At 39.8% G+C, this 13852-nt stretch overlaps 1 protein-coding gene across 4 annotated transcripts in view; it reads left to right on the top strand.

Moving 5' to 3' along the window:
* Astn2 (astrotactin 2) overlaps nt 1-13852 on the top strand; it is a 995804-nt gene that overhangs the window by 141583 nt on the left and 840369 nt on the right. The window lies entirely within an intron of this gene.

Here is a 13852-nt window from a genome sequence, read left to right as displayed (position 1 = left end):
AGGATGCATAAAATGTAGCAAATTACCTGTATATTAGAGATGAAATTAGGAGCAAAGAGAGGCAAAGGCGTCTCCTAGCTGTTGAATAACATAACCCTTTGAATCTGTTGCTTTCTCTGAGGAGGCAGCTGAAATCAATTGAGCAATCTTCTAATAATAGTGTCTTTAAAAAGGTTAGAATTCCTGGGGTGTGTGCGTGTGCGTGTGTGTGTGTATGTTATTCTGCATGTATGTGTGGGGACCAGAAGTTAGTACTTGTTGTCCCTGTCCCCCTGTACTACCTGTGTCCACTTTATTTTATTTTTTTGAGATGCAGTGTCTTGCTGAACCCAGAGATCACAGTTTAGCTATCCTGGCTTACAGGCATCTTCAGGAATTCTCCTATCACTGGTTCCCAGTTCTGTGGCTGCAGGTGCATGTTATAACACCTGGTTTTCTAGCATGGATTCTGGGGAAACAACTCAGACTTTTGTGTTTGTGACACAAGCACTCTAAAAACTGTAACATATTTCAGCCCTACAATTTGCGGGTTTGTCTTATAAATAAAAAGCTAGCAGAAATACATCCAGTATACAGAAAATGCATCTGGGGGCTTGTGGTGACATCTGATGCTTCTTATTCCCAACTTTATACTCTTCACAGCCAATCTTAACTTATTATTTCACCTCTAGAATGGACTAGCAATGAAATGAAAATATGAAATGATACCCTTAACATAAAAAAGAAAAAAGCAGAGCTCAGAAAGATAAGAGATCTGCAGAAATGGCACCTCTTTTTCCTTTAGTTAGTTTTTCTTTCCATCAGGAGTCATTATTTAGTAAGATTCTACAGTAGAAAAGAACTTTGGTTTATTTTCTCCTCAACTAACACTGCAATAGATGTTTTGATTAGGGCTGAGTGAGATCGTGGAATTTTTCCCTTTTTGGAAAAAGACTCGCACACCCCATTAAGATAGCAATGTTAAATTTGGACCTAGCAAGTGCTCATCACTTGGAGGAACAAATCAAGGCTTTTGTGTTATTCATGGAATGTGTGTGGTAGACTTTTTTTTTCATATATATAGCAAATGATGCAGCCACATGCCAACCCAAGTGGGTGCCTGCATGCTAATTTGGGGGTGCAAATTTGTAAACATCATTTTAGTGTGCTTGCTCAGTTCTCATGGACTTTGAAGTACCATCTGATGTTAAGAGGGGTATGGAGGGCATGAATACTCTTCTGTCTTTAATGTTTGGGCATGAGCCTCAGCTTTGATTAATATTTATTAAGTGCATTCCATCTTATGCCATAACGTTTGCTTACATATATATTTTTTTTCTGTAACTCAGTAACCTATATCAGCTTATCTTAATTATAAATGAGCCCTGAATGTACTTTTTCTGACTTCAGGACTAGTATTGGTTCCAGTAAATCAGTCTCCCCAGGATCACCTTCCCTTACCTTTTTTCTTTGCTCAGCAAATTGTTTGAAAAGAATAACTCAATGTGAACCAGATATTACTAAAATTCCCTGAAGAATTTAACTACAGAGAAGGGAATGGAGATATACTTACTGTATATCAGTATACTGATATACTTTATGCAACACACACAGGCACACACACACATACACAGACACTACACATATACACAGACATTATACACATACACACACCACACAAGCACACAGAGACACGCATCTATAACTTGTGATCCTCTAGTCAGGAATCTAGATAGATGCTTTACTGTCTCCTTTTTGCCCACAAAGGCCACTTAGGTCTTGGGGACACTGGACCCAAAGGTGGCCATTGCTGGAAAGTAGTTTCTCAAAGATGGAGTCAGCGCCTGTGAAACTGCCAGCTAGGCCTCTGGAACATGAGAACTTGTGTATGATGTTCCTTTTACCCACAATTTTGTGTGGGTGATCCTGTATGAAATGTTTAATTCCTCTGTCTTTGTTTTTCTGTGTGTGGAATATAAGCTGTACTAATCTCTGAAACTACACTAAATAGTTTCATGAAGGTTTGGATCATGAAGGTTTGGGTCAGAGTTATATAAGGACATTCACTTTTGATATTTGGGGCAGTTCAGTTGAAAAGGTAGAGGTATTCTAATTTATTATACTCTTCATTGTACATGAAAAAATTGAGTTCCACATTAGGCTCATCATTGTCTGTAGTCCTCTGAACAGTCACGGCTTTAAGCCATGATCTCCATTTTTGTTCTCATGACTGCATATAACTCAGAAAGAACACAAAAAGAATAATTTTCTTTTTTGACCACTGATTATGGCTTTGAAGAGGACTGTCTCCTCATCGTTATGATGAGAAATTTGAGAGTCAGCAAATTGCCTTGCTCAAGTTGCCTTGCTCAAATTGCCTTGCAGGCAGTTCTGGGACCAGGCTTCTCCTAATTTCAGGTTCATGCCATATGGTTACTGCATGTTTTTTTTTTGTTTTGTTTTGTTTTGCTTTTTATATTTGGTAAATGTTCAAGACAGTTTGTGAGAAGACCAAAGTCATGCAGTGAAATCTCAAAGAAGAATGTATGGAGGTGAGAATCCACAATTTCTGTCTCCTTACCTCATAATTAAGGGAAAATCACTTCCTTCTCAGCACCTGTAACCTTTCACAATCTATAACTATGAAGGCAGAGCCAAATGCTCCTTAGGCTTCTTACATTCAGAAATTTAGGAGCTCCCTAATCCGCAAATGGTCTAATATCTGATTGTCAGTATCCCAAAAATGGTACAAGAAGGATGGTATCAGTGAACCTGGACCAGACAGTGAGCTGTCATTTTCTTCTCCTACACTAGCCTGAGCGACTATCAGTCTCAGCCTCAGGATCCTAAATGTCCCGAAGAAAGCAGAGATTTGGAATTCAGATGAGTTGACTTTTAGTTTAACCTCCCTTCCTCGTCCATTCTTCTTTTTTTCTCTTACTTTTACCCTGACTGAGTCCGTTAACATTACTCAGACTTAGTTTTCTTATCTATAAAACCATACTGATTATATCAATCTCAGAGTGAATAGAATATATAAATAGTAGTTAACATTAGCATGCATGATGCATAGTGAGTGCACAGAGACAGTGGCTATTAAAACTATCATTGCAGCAGTGAGCGTTTGAGAGAGTATGAAGACACTGGTCTTGTCTTATCTGTGCTGCTCTGTGGCTGTCTGATGTAGAGTAAATTGTCATAACAACTGACATTTCTTTTGAGGATTTACTAAATGCTGGGCTGTTTTACAAATTCTTTTTTACATGCATCATCACACACAGTTCTTGCCAGATCTCAAAGTGGGTGCTATTTCTTAAAACAAATGAACAAACAAACAAATAAAAAGACTAAAACAAAGAGCAGGCCAATCAGATTATGTCAGAGGCAGTCCCTCTTCCCAGGGTAAGAGGGAATTACTAGGTAACCCACTTGAACACTGAACTGCCATGGACTACATCTGTGAAGGGGTTTTAGGTTATCTCCATGAATAGTCCTTGGTTGGAGTATGAGTCTCTGGGAAGTTCCCTGTGTTCAAATTTTCTTGTTCTGTTGCTCTCCTTGTGGAGTTCCTTGGGGAGGGGCATGCATGCAGAAAGGGGAGGGAGGGTAGGATCGGGAGGGGAGAAGGGAGGGGCTTATGGGGGGATACAAAATGAATAAAGTGTAATTAATAAAAAATAAAAAAACTAAAACAAAACAAACAAAGATAAAAAACTGAAATGTTAATAAAATAGTTATTGGTGAGACTTTGAGCATGCAGTGGATTAAAGGAAAAAACAAATACCTTATTAAAGCCCCGTTTCTGTTTCTCTCCTGTCTACCATGTCTCTTCTTTATTGTTAGCTTAAATTATGTGATTCCATGAGTGAATTCTGACAATTACCAACTCTTATTTGGAATTCATGGGCAGATTAATGGGGTTTATGTCTCTGTCATTAGCTTTATATCTTTGGCCAAATCATCTCCATCATTTATAAAATTGGGGTAATATTCCCCATTTCTTAAGAGCGTTTTTAAGTGTGCATTGAGGTGACACTCAGGCGTGCCCTGTACCATGAATGGTAATAACCACGAGGAACACTCTGCAGCCAGGCAGTCTAAGGTGGCACTTCCACCATGCTGTTTAACTGCTGTGAAGCCTCCAAAAGAAAATGCTCTCAGTTACCCCATTTGCAGATGAGGAACCTGGCAGTTTGTGAGATATTTGAAGCCTGTTCATGCACATCACCAATAAATGCTGAAGCTGAGTTTCCAACTCTAGTTTGTCCAAATTGAGAGTCTGTGTTCTTGGGCACGATTCTACATGGCATAGTGCCTGACAGTCAGTAAGTGCTCAAAAAGCAAAAGCTGTTATTAAAATGTTAGCTGTAGCAAGGGTCTATCATGCCTGTTATTTATGGAGTATATTCACTCTGGGTGCTCAAAACACTTGATAGAACTTGGAACCTTGTCAGTTTGGGAGAGTGGTGTTGCTCATGCCAGCAGATTATCCATATGAGAAAAGAAAGCCAGAAGAATCTAAGTAATTTCCCTTCAGGTACAGAGTCAGAGCAAGCTCTTGGCTTGACTCCTGTAGGTACTGTTTGCATTGTTTATTCTCAATGTCAATCACTCTGCTAGCTCTGTTTGACATCTGAGTATGTAAATGAACAACAAGAGATGTTTTTAAATTATTTCTTATTTTTAAAATTATAATTACATCATTTCCTCTCCCCTTTCTCCCTCTAAACCCTCCCGTAAACTCCTCCTAGCTCTTTCTTCAATCCATGGCCTCTTTTTTTCATTAATTGTTGTTTCATGAATATGCATCTACATATAAAGTTCCACATATAACCTGCTCAATATGTATTATTTGTAGCATACTGTATAATGTATGTTTTCAGGGCTGGCCATTTGGTGTTGATAACCAATTGGTGCGGTTTTCCCTGAACAAGACCTATTTCTCCTGTTCTCAGTATTCCAGAGTGCTTTGCAGAAGTTTGCTTATGTGGAATGGAAGAGTTCACCTGTCCCAGGTGGCCCTTAGCTATCAGAATTTCTTAATGTTTCTTTGCATTAAAGTAGGTTTTATTATTGTTTGTTTTTACATTTCACTGTTGCTAATGTTATTATGCTGACATTTCAGAATATATTTAGTTTTGCATTTGTCAAAGATTTGTACAGCAAAAAAAAAAAAAGTTATCAGTTTTCATTCACATTTAACTTCCCTGAACAGCTTTTTTAACCAATGATACCATTTTGTTTTGATATGACATGTCTTGTCTTAAAGATTTCTACAGAAGTTATTAAAGAAGCTGCTTAAGATCAATATCTTTTATCATGGATCTTTTCTTTTAAAAAAAATATCTGGCCTTTTGTGACAATTTTTTTTATAAGAGGGATGAAAAGAAATATGTGGTTTGATGTAGAAAAAAAGACTTTTGAAGGCCCTTCTCTCTTAGAAAGAGCTCCCCTTAGAAAATGCTACAGATATGTTCAGTTGAACCCCCATGAGGAAACACTACAAGAAACTAGGATTCCTATCCATGGGAGCATAGGCCTTCTCCCACTGTGCTGAATCTTTCAGGCAGTGGAATGGCTCAGTTAGGTTGCAGTGCAACTTTGCCTGGGTCTACCCACCAAGGTTGGAGGGCCCAACCACTAGAAATCTGAGAGGAATAATAGATAATAGATAAGTCAGATGATCTATGATACTCCTGTGTCATAATGTATAAGAAGTACTTTGAGGTTATAGCATGCCCCATAAATTTAAGAAAATTATTACTATTCTTAGTGAGCAGCTTTATTTGAAGGATTTGTGTTATATTGGAATAATGCTTATTAAAACTTTCTATGAAATATGGCTTTAGATCATTGTTCCTACACGTACAATCATTCATTCAGAGCATATCACTAATTTCTTCAGTCATTAATTTTATCAGTCAAATAATGATAGATAAGTGTATCCATGCAACTTAACAATAAAAATCATACCAGCTAGAAAGAAAGAACGTTATTTAAAGACATTAAAGCATTATTCATTTGTCTGCTGCTTTTACAAAGCATATGTGGTGTCCATCCTCTTTGCCTTTCTGGATAGGAATTGAGCATTTTAGCAGTGTCCTCCCTCTTGATTAGTTTCTTTAGATGTACAGATTTTAGTAGGTTTATCCTATATTATATGTCTATATGAATGAGTATATACCATGTGCATCTTTCTGCTTCTGGGATAGCTCACTCAGGATGATCTTTTCCAGATCCCACCATTTGCCTGCAAATTTCATGATTTCCTTGTTTTTCATTGCTGAGTAATATTTCATTGTGTAGATATACCACAATTTATGCATCCATTCCTCCACTGAGGGGCATCTGAGGGCTGTTTCCAGCTTCTGGCTATTACAAATAAGGCTGCTACAAACATGGACACAGAGGACCTCTGAAAGGCTCTGCCCTGCAGACTATCAATGCAGATGCTGAGACTTATGGCCAACCTTTGGACAGAGTGAAGGGAATCTTAGCAAATAAGTGGGAAACAGTAAGATCTGGAGAGGACAGGAACTCCACAAGGAGAGCAACAGAACCAAAAATTCTGAGCACAGGGGTCTTTCCTGAGACTGATACTCCAACTAAGGAATGCATGGAGATAACCTAAGACACCTGCACAGATGTAACTCATGGCAGTTCAGTATCCAAGAGAGTTACATTGTAATAGGAAGAGGGACTGTCTCTTCTGATTGGCCTGCTCTTTAATTACCTCCCCCTGAGGGGGAAGCAGCATTACCAGGCCACAGAAGAAGACAATGTAGCCACTCCTGATGAGACCTAATTGACTAGGATCAGAAGGAAGGAAAAGATGTCCTCCCCCATCAGTGGACTTGGGGAGGGGCATGCATCCAGAGGGTAAAGGAAGGAAGGGATTGGGACGGGAGGAGGGAGAGAACCACAGGGGGAATACAAAGTGAATAAAGCATAATTAATAAAGAATTTTTAAAAAAGCATACTTGGTGTGTGTGTGTGTGTGTGTGTGTGTGTGTGTGTGTGCATACTTTTGTTTGGGTACCCATTCACATTTGTTCACCTGCATGTACAGCCCAGGGACACTCACAGAGATTTTGGTGATTAAAATCCTTGCTTGCTTTAAGTTTAGACTTGGCTAGACACCAGCTATAGAGTGATACATTTCCATTTCACCATTCTCAGTCTCTAATTTGGTAATTTACACAACTGAAATAAAATTAAAATAATAGTATCAAGTGAAGATAGTGTAGATGGAAATAATAAGATTTTTTCCAAAATACTAGAACTATTAATGCTCAATGGAACACTAAATCCCAAAGCACCTTAGACATCACCTTAGACTTCACAACCTGCTAATGTCTACTCTTCTAGATCATCCACTTATTTGCTCTACAGATACCCTCATTCCAGACTCAATTACTCGTTATTTTATTTCTCATGTATGTTAAGTGATGACAGCTGTAGAGGTGTGACTCAATTCTACATACCCTGTCATTCTGAAACCTTGGCTGAAGCAGAGCTCCAGTCAGAAACATTTGGTTTACATGGCAAAGAGAATTAGCAAGACAGCTGGTGGGGATCTAGGAAAATGCAGAAAAGTATGTGATGCTCAGATGTTGGTTCTTTCACATTCTGTGGCCCAGACACATCACATGGCCAAGTGCAGAGCCAATGTTGCTGGAAGCAGTTTTCTACAGCGCGTGTGCACAGAAACCATACAAACAGCAACCTAATGTAGCCATCCTCAATTTACTGATCAGAAAGTGCATGCCTGCTGAGAGAGGGAAACTCAGTCTCTTTCTGAAACAAGCTCCCGAGTAGTTTGTCTAATCCGCACTGTCCTGCCCTGTACATATACAGATATGAGCAAAGGTAAATGATCTCAGGTAGGGTGTGTGTGTGTGTGTGTGTGTGTGTGTGTGTGTGTGTGTGTGTTTGTGAGTGGAGTGCAGTGTAATGAATGTAACAAGAATAAACAAGGTGTAATTAACTTAGGAGGGTGGGTGAGAGTAGTGGGGAGAACCCAGGATGGAAGGGATGTAGCTGCATTGCTTAATGTATCAATTTCTTAAAAAAAAAATAAAAAATTAATTTCTTAAAAAATTAAGCAACAATAAAACATCCTTGAAAAAAAAAGAAAGGGAAGAAAGACAGACTGAGAAAGAAACAGAGACAGGATGGTGAGAGAGAAAGTATGAAGGAATGAAAGAAAGAAAAAAATAATAAAAAGGTGGTTTGCCAAGTAAGTCACATGCAGCCTCCCTGGAAAAAGTTAACAAAGGCATCCTGGAGACAGAGGCATTCAGCTTGAGAAAGGTTCCTGTAGAGAGTTCCTCTAAGGCCTCTGGCCAAGGAAGACAGAAAGAAAGAGTGTGTAAGCAATCAATTTTGTATGGTAGAGGCAGAAATAAAAACAAAATCCACACAAGAAAAGGAGACAACTCCCAGTATTTATTGAGAATCTCTTCTATTCCAGGTGAGTAAAAACTACAAGAGGTAGAAAATGACAAAGAGGAACCAAACTGAGAGAAAGTGAAGCTAAGAACAAAAAGAGGGATGCAGGAAAATATGAGAAATTGACAGGAACAGAGGGTTCAAAAGAGAAGCAAATATAGAAGAGAGGCACAGGGAAGTGAGGAAGAATAGTAAGAAGGGAAAAAAAGTGCAGAGCAGGACACTGAGGTGATTGCAGGCTCAGATGCGAGGAAGAGGCAGGAAGCAGTTCACAAGATGAGGATGGTATATGACAGGCTTGACATACACCATCATATACCCCCATAGTATATGAGGGTGTATAGACGAGGAATACGAAAGGAAATCATTGGCGAGGGTGGTTTCGGAGGCAGCTCAGTTGCTGAAAGAGAGGGTGGCAGGAAATCTATTCAAATGAGTAAAGTTAAGGAGAGGACAGATGCAGGAGGCTCAAAAAGACCGTATACATATGTGTAGACCCAAGTGTACAAACTAGAATGACAAACCCTTTCTACTTTAACCTCTCCCTTTATAAATTCTTCTCCTTAAAGAACGAAGGGCTATGTTCAGTATACCTATAACACCATAGACTGAATGCCTTCCCCCTCTCCTTCCTTTTTTCCTTCCTTCTATCTTTCTCTCCCTCTCTCCCTCTCTCTCTCTCTCTCTCTCTCTCTCTCTCTCTCTCTTTCTCATGTGTGTGTGTGTGTGTGTGTGTGTGTGTGTGTGTTCACACTGTTTATTCTTTAATGCACATGGTTTGAGTCAATCTACATTTAACATGGGTGCTGAGCTCAGGTTTATGGTACCTTTGCAGATCCTAGTTTTCCTTTATAGTTGCTTTTCTGTGCTCAAAAGACAACTTGCTGTAATGGAAAATAATGTGGCCTTGGAGAGAGACAGCTGTGTATTCCATTTGTGCCTTCCCCCATTGTTGTTTGTCATTAGGTGTGGCTCTAAATCTCTCTAATGCTCACTGTCTCCTCTGTTCAAAATGAGACTGTGGAGACCATATTCCTTCCTGAGGCTGAGGGCAGAATAAGTAATAACGTGCTCTTAGAGCATCTTAGCGTGGGGCTCAGTGACTCCTTCTACTTTAGCCTTTAAATTTTCTTTCCTTTAAATATCTTCTGGGTTAAGTTGGACTGGAGTTATTAAGAATATCGACTTGGAAATGCTGTTAGAAGTAATCAACTAACTAAATAAATGGGGCGGAAGGGACAACCCTTCTTTACAGTAGAACTTCCAATTAATAAATGCAGAAGGAAATGGGGAAATAGAAACCCACTATTAGGCAGTTGCCACTGTAATAATTGCTGCTGACAAGATCCACCATGTGCACAAAAACAAACGGGGGAACGTTGAGCGCAACAGGGTATTTACAGTCTCAAGAGACATCACCCTGGATATTTACGAGTTACCAGAAGAAAACAGTGTCCTTTCTATGGACATGTGTGACTGATACCAATTTCATTTGTTCTTGAGGCTACCATAACAAAGTGTCAAAAACGTAAGGATTGAAGCAATGCAAATGTGTTCTAAAGTACTTTCTGTGCCAGGGATCTGAGATCCTTATGTAATTAGGACAGCACTTCTTTCAGACTCTCCGAGGGGACTGCAATTTTGTTGCTCCTGATCATCCTGGGCTTGGAGCTGCTTAAATCCACTTCCTTTCTTCCTTTTTCTTTTTTGAGACCTTTCTTTTTATTTCTTAATTCTTTTCTTAAATTAATTATTTTTTTATAAATAAGCAGAATCTGGAAACAACCCAGATGTCCCTCAACTGAGGAATGGGTACAGAAATTGTGGTATTTTTATACAATGGAATACTACTCAGCAATTAAAAACAAGGAAATCATGAAATTTGCAGGCAAATGGTGGGATCTAGAAAAGATCATCCTGAGTGAGGTATCCCAGAAGCAGAAAGACACACATGGTAAATCCAGTTTCTTTTTCTTATTTTCATTTTCTCTCTCCTGTGGATCTTCTCATTTCTGTGCCTCTCATAAGCATATTTGTCACTGGGTTGAGGGCATAATTTAATGGTCTCTTTTTGGAAGGTCCTTACCTAAATATCCATTGTTGTTTTTTGTTTGTTTGTTTGTTTATTTGCTTGTTTGCTTTTCAAATAAGGTAGCACCTGTAATTTCTAGGAATAAGATGTACATAGTATCTTCTTGGGTTACCCCATCCAACCCACTACATTACTTTATTCAAGTACTCCAGTTTATTCTAATCAGTAAGACGGCATGCCAATTCCATGGACTACCTGGCATGGGGCATTAAGAAGAGCATGCTATCAATTTTTATTCAGAAAGGCAAATGTGACGGACATTGGAAAAGGGAGAAAACAGGGAACAGGTCAGGAGCCTATCACAGAGGGCCTCTAAAAGACTCTACCCATCAGGGTATCAAAATATATGCTGAGACTCATAGCCAAACTTTGGGCAGAGTGCAGGGAATTTTATGAAAGAAGGGGGAGATAGAAAGACCTGGAGGGAACAGGAGCTCCAGAAGGAGAGCAACAGAACCAAGAAATCTGAGCCCAGGGGTCTTTTCTGAGACTGATACACCAAACAAGGACCATACATGGAGATGACCTAGAATCCTTGCACAGAAGTAGCCCATGGCAGCTCAGTGTCCAAGAGGATTCCCCAATAACAGGAACAGGGACCATATCTGACATGAACTCATGGGCTGGCTCTTTGATTACCTCCACCTGAGAGGGGAGAAGCCTTACCAGTTCACAAAGGAAGACAATGAAGGCACTCCTGATGAGACCTGATAGGCTAGGGTCAGATGGAAGGGGAGGAGGACCTCCCCTATCAGTGGACTGGGGGAGGGCAAAGGAGAAGAGGGAGGGAGAGTGATGGAGGAGAAGTTTACAGCTGAGATACAAAGTGAATAAACTGTAATTAATATAAAAATATTTTTTTTTAAATCAGAGCATCCTATCCCACAATGTAAGAATTTGTCGGACAAGGCCTGTGAGGGCTAGTCTCCAAATAAATAAATAGTAATCTTCCAAAGTGTCCAGAACAGAAAATATGGGAAGGACTTAGCAATCTTCAGAGATTGGAATTGCTGAATGAGCCAGAAGAGCAGAATGCAGTGTAGAGCCCCTCCCTACACAGAAAGAGTGTGCGTGGAAACCCTATGTTTTGTGTAGCAATACTGTACCATTGCTGATGTCTTAGATTACTTTATTGTGCAAGATCTTTTTTTTAGAGTGCAGAAGCTCGGTGCACCCTGTACATGGCTGATCTCTTTTTGCTATGATAATTTTTTAAGTCATCTAGTCCATCTCAGGATGAATATGAACTGGAAAAACAATGCTTCTAGGACTGGAGTGATGGTGACTCCATGGGTAAAGCACCTGCTGTGTCACTGTGAGGACCTGAACTCTAATCCCTAAACCCATACAAAAACTGTACAGGAGCGTGATCAACTGTAATCTCACACACCCTCTGTTCTGTAGGAGGTGAACAGAATTGCAAAGCCCGAGAGGCCTCCAGGCCATCGAGCTAAGCATGGAAGAGACCATCTCCAAGTAGAAAGGGAGGGCTGACACCCGAGGCTGTCCTCTGCCTCAACATACATGCTGTGGCAAGTTTCCACCCCACAATCACACACACATACACCGCACCACCCCACATACCCCAAGCAATGATTCAAGGTCTCTAAGTGGGTCTGCAATGTTAAATGACAGGTGGGCAGCAGTTGGGTTTCCAACCTGTGTGTGCATAGGCTGTGTGTAGTAGCCCTGCCGTCGCTCATTCTCTGCCCTCCTCTGCTGTAAAGCACTATCAGCAGGCAGTCTGTTCCTCTGTGTGGAGGGAACCTTACCTGGCGGAGGTTCTGCGTAACTATATTTCACTTCACTGGTGTAATCATCCTGTCTGCAGATCCAGTGATACAGTCAAACAATTACCCAATTCAAACTTCTTCTGCTAATGTTCCCCAGCTCAAGGGCGTCTTTAATAGCAAAATAATACTTGTTTTTTCTTCCTTCCCTCTCTGTTTTTTCCTAATCTCTCCCCGATGAGACATAACATTAATTACCGCAGTTAACTGAAATTCTGTTTCTATTACTGCTTGCCACCTTTTTCATCTTGCCTTCCGCCTCCCCAATTTCCCTCCTGAATGTAGGAGAGGGAAGAGCCATGGCAGCTGTTAGTCATGTTTACCTTTCCTCTGCCTGCCTCCCTGGTGCTGAATTTTAAGTCACATTGAATCAGTGTGTGTGTGTGTGTGTGTGTGTGTGTGTGTGTGTGTGTGTGTGTGGTGCTTGTGTGACTCTGCTTCATATTCTCACTGTCATTTTGAGCTAATTGTGTTGTTTCCTCTTGTGTAGAAGGAAATCTTATCTGTTTTGGATTAAAATTCAATGAAGGTCATAGCGGCTGGAAAACTTACCAGACTGCTGCAATTAATGTTCATTTAGCTTTGATAAATTGGACCGTTCCTTTCAATAGGACTGGAGTGGATTGCTGAGGCAATAATTCTTTCATTAACTTAGTGATTCTGCCTGTAAGGAAGGACCTTGCCCTGTTTTTGTTTGTCATCTGTCATTTGAAGGATCTGGGCATATGTCAGAGATGATTTATCTTGATTGCAGTGTCTGGTTGTATCAAAAACACTTAAAGCCACTAATTATTTTGCTCCATGTAAATTGCTTGATTAAACAAATGTGAGGTTAGAGTTGAGGCAGAGAAAATTTGGAGTGGGGGGGTGTTGGGTTTCCACCTGTAGTTTTGACACTTTTGAAAGTATTACAAGTCCTTTCCATGGATTGTTAGAATATGAGTCTATTCAAAGAATATGTCATTACATACATTATTTTACCTAATTCTTACAGCAATTCTTCAGTGTAGTTTGTCCATGTCACCTAGGAGAAAATTAAAGTACAAAAATGTTAAATGTTTCATCTCACGTTAGCAACACAGTATTTTTATAAGCCATATGTTTGATAATAAGTGGACTTGTGTGGCCCATCCTCGAATGGTTTTAGTCACTGCACAGTAGGGTTTTTAAATGGCCTGATAGTGTTAACTTTTACCCTTTATTGTTATTCTATCACTGGGTATAGAGTAAAATATTCATCCTCCATTAGAACCATGTAAAGTGGGGTTTTTCATATCTAAGCTCATTTTCAAGTTTCTTTGAGACATCCTACTCTTTTCCATGGTGAATATATCAACGTGTAATATTTTCTGCTAGCACTGTACCAGGGTTCCTTTTTCACTTAGATGGTGTATGTAAAACTTGTGCCCTTTAAGCCAGGCAGGGTAGTACACAGGATGTTGGGGCACAGGGCCGAGATGATCATGAGCTGTGTAGTTCAAGGCCAACCTGGAATACAAGTAGAGAACCTCTCTCCAAAAAAAAAAAAAAAAAAAAAAAA

This window comes from Meriones unguiculatus, chromosome 3, assembly GCF_030254825.1.
Source record: "Meriones unguiculatus strain TT.TT164.6M chromosome 3, Bangor_MerUng_6.1, whole genome shotgun sequence".
In the NCBI taxonomy this organism is placed as follows: domain Eukaryota; kingdom Metazoa; phylum Chordata; class Mammalia; order Rodentia; family Muridae; genus Meriones; species Meriones unguiculatus.
This window is presented reverse-complemented; position numbering and strand designations above follow the sequence as displayed.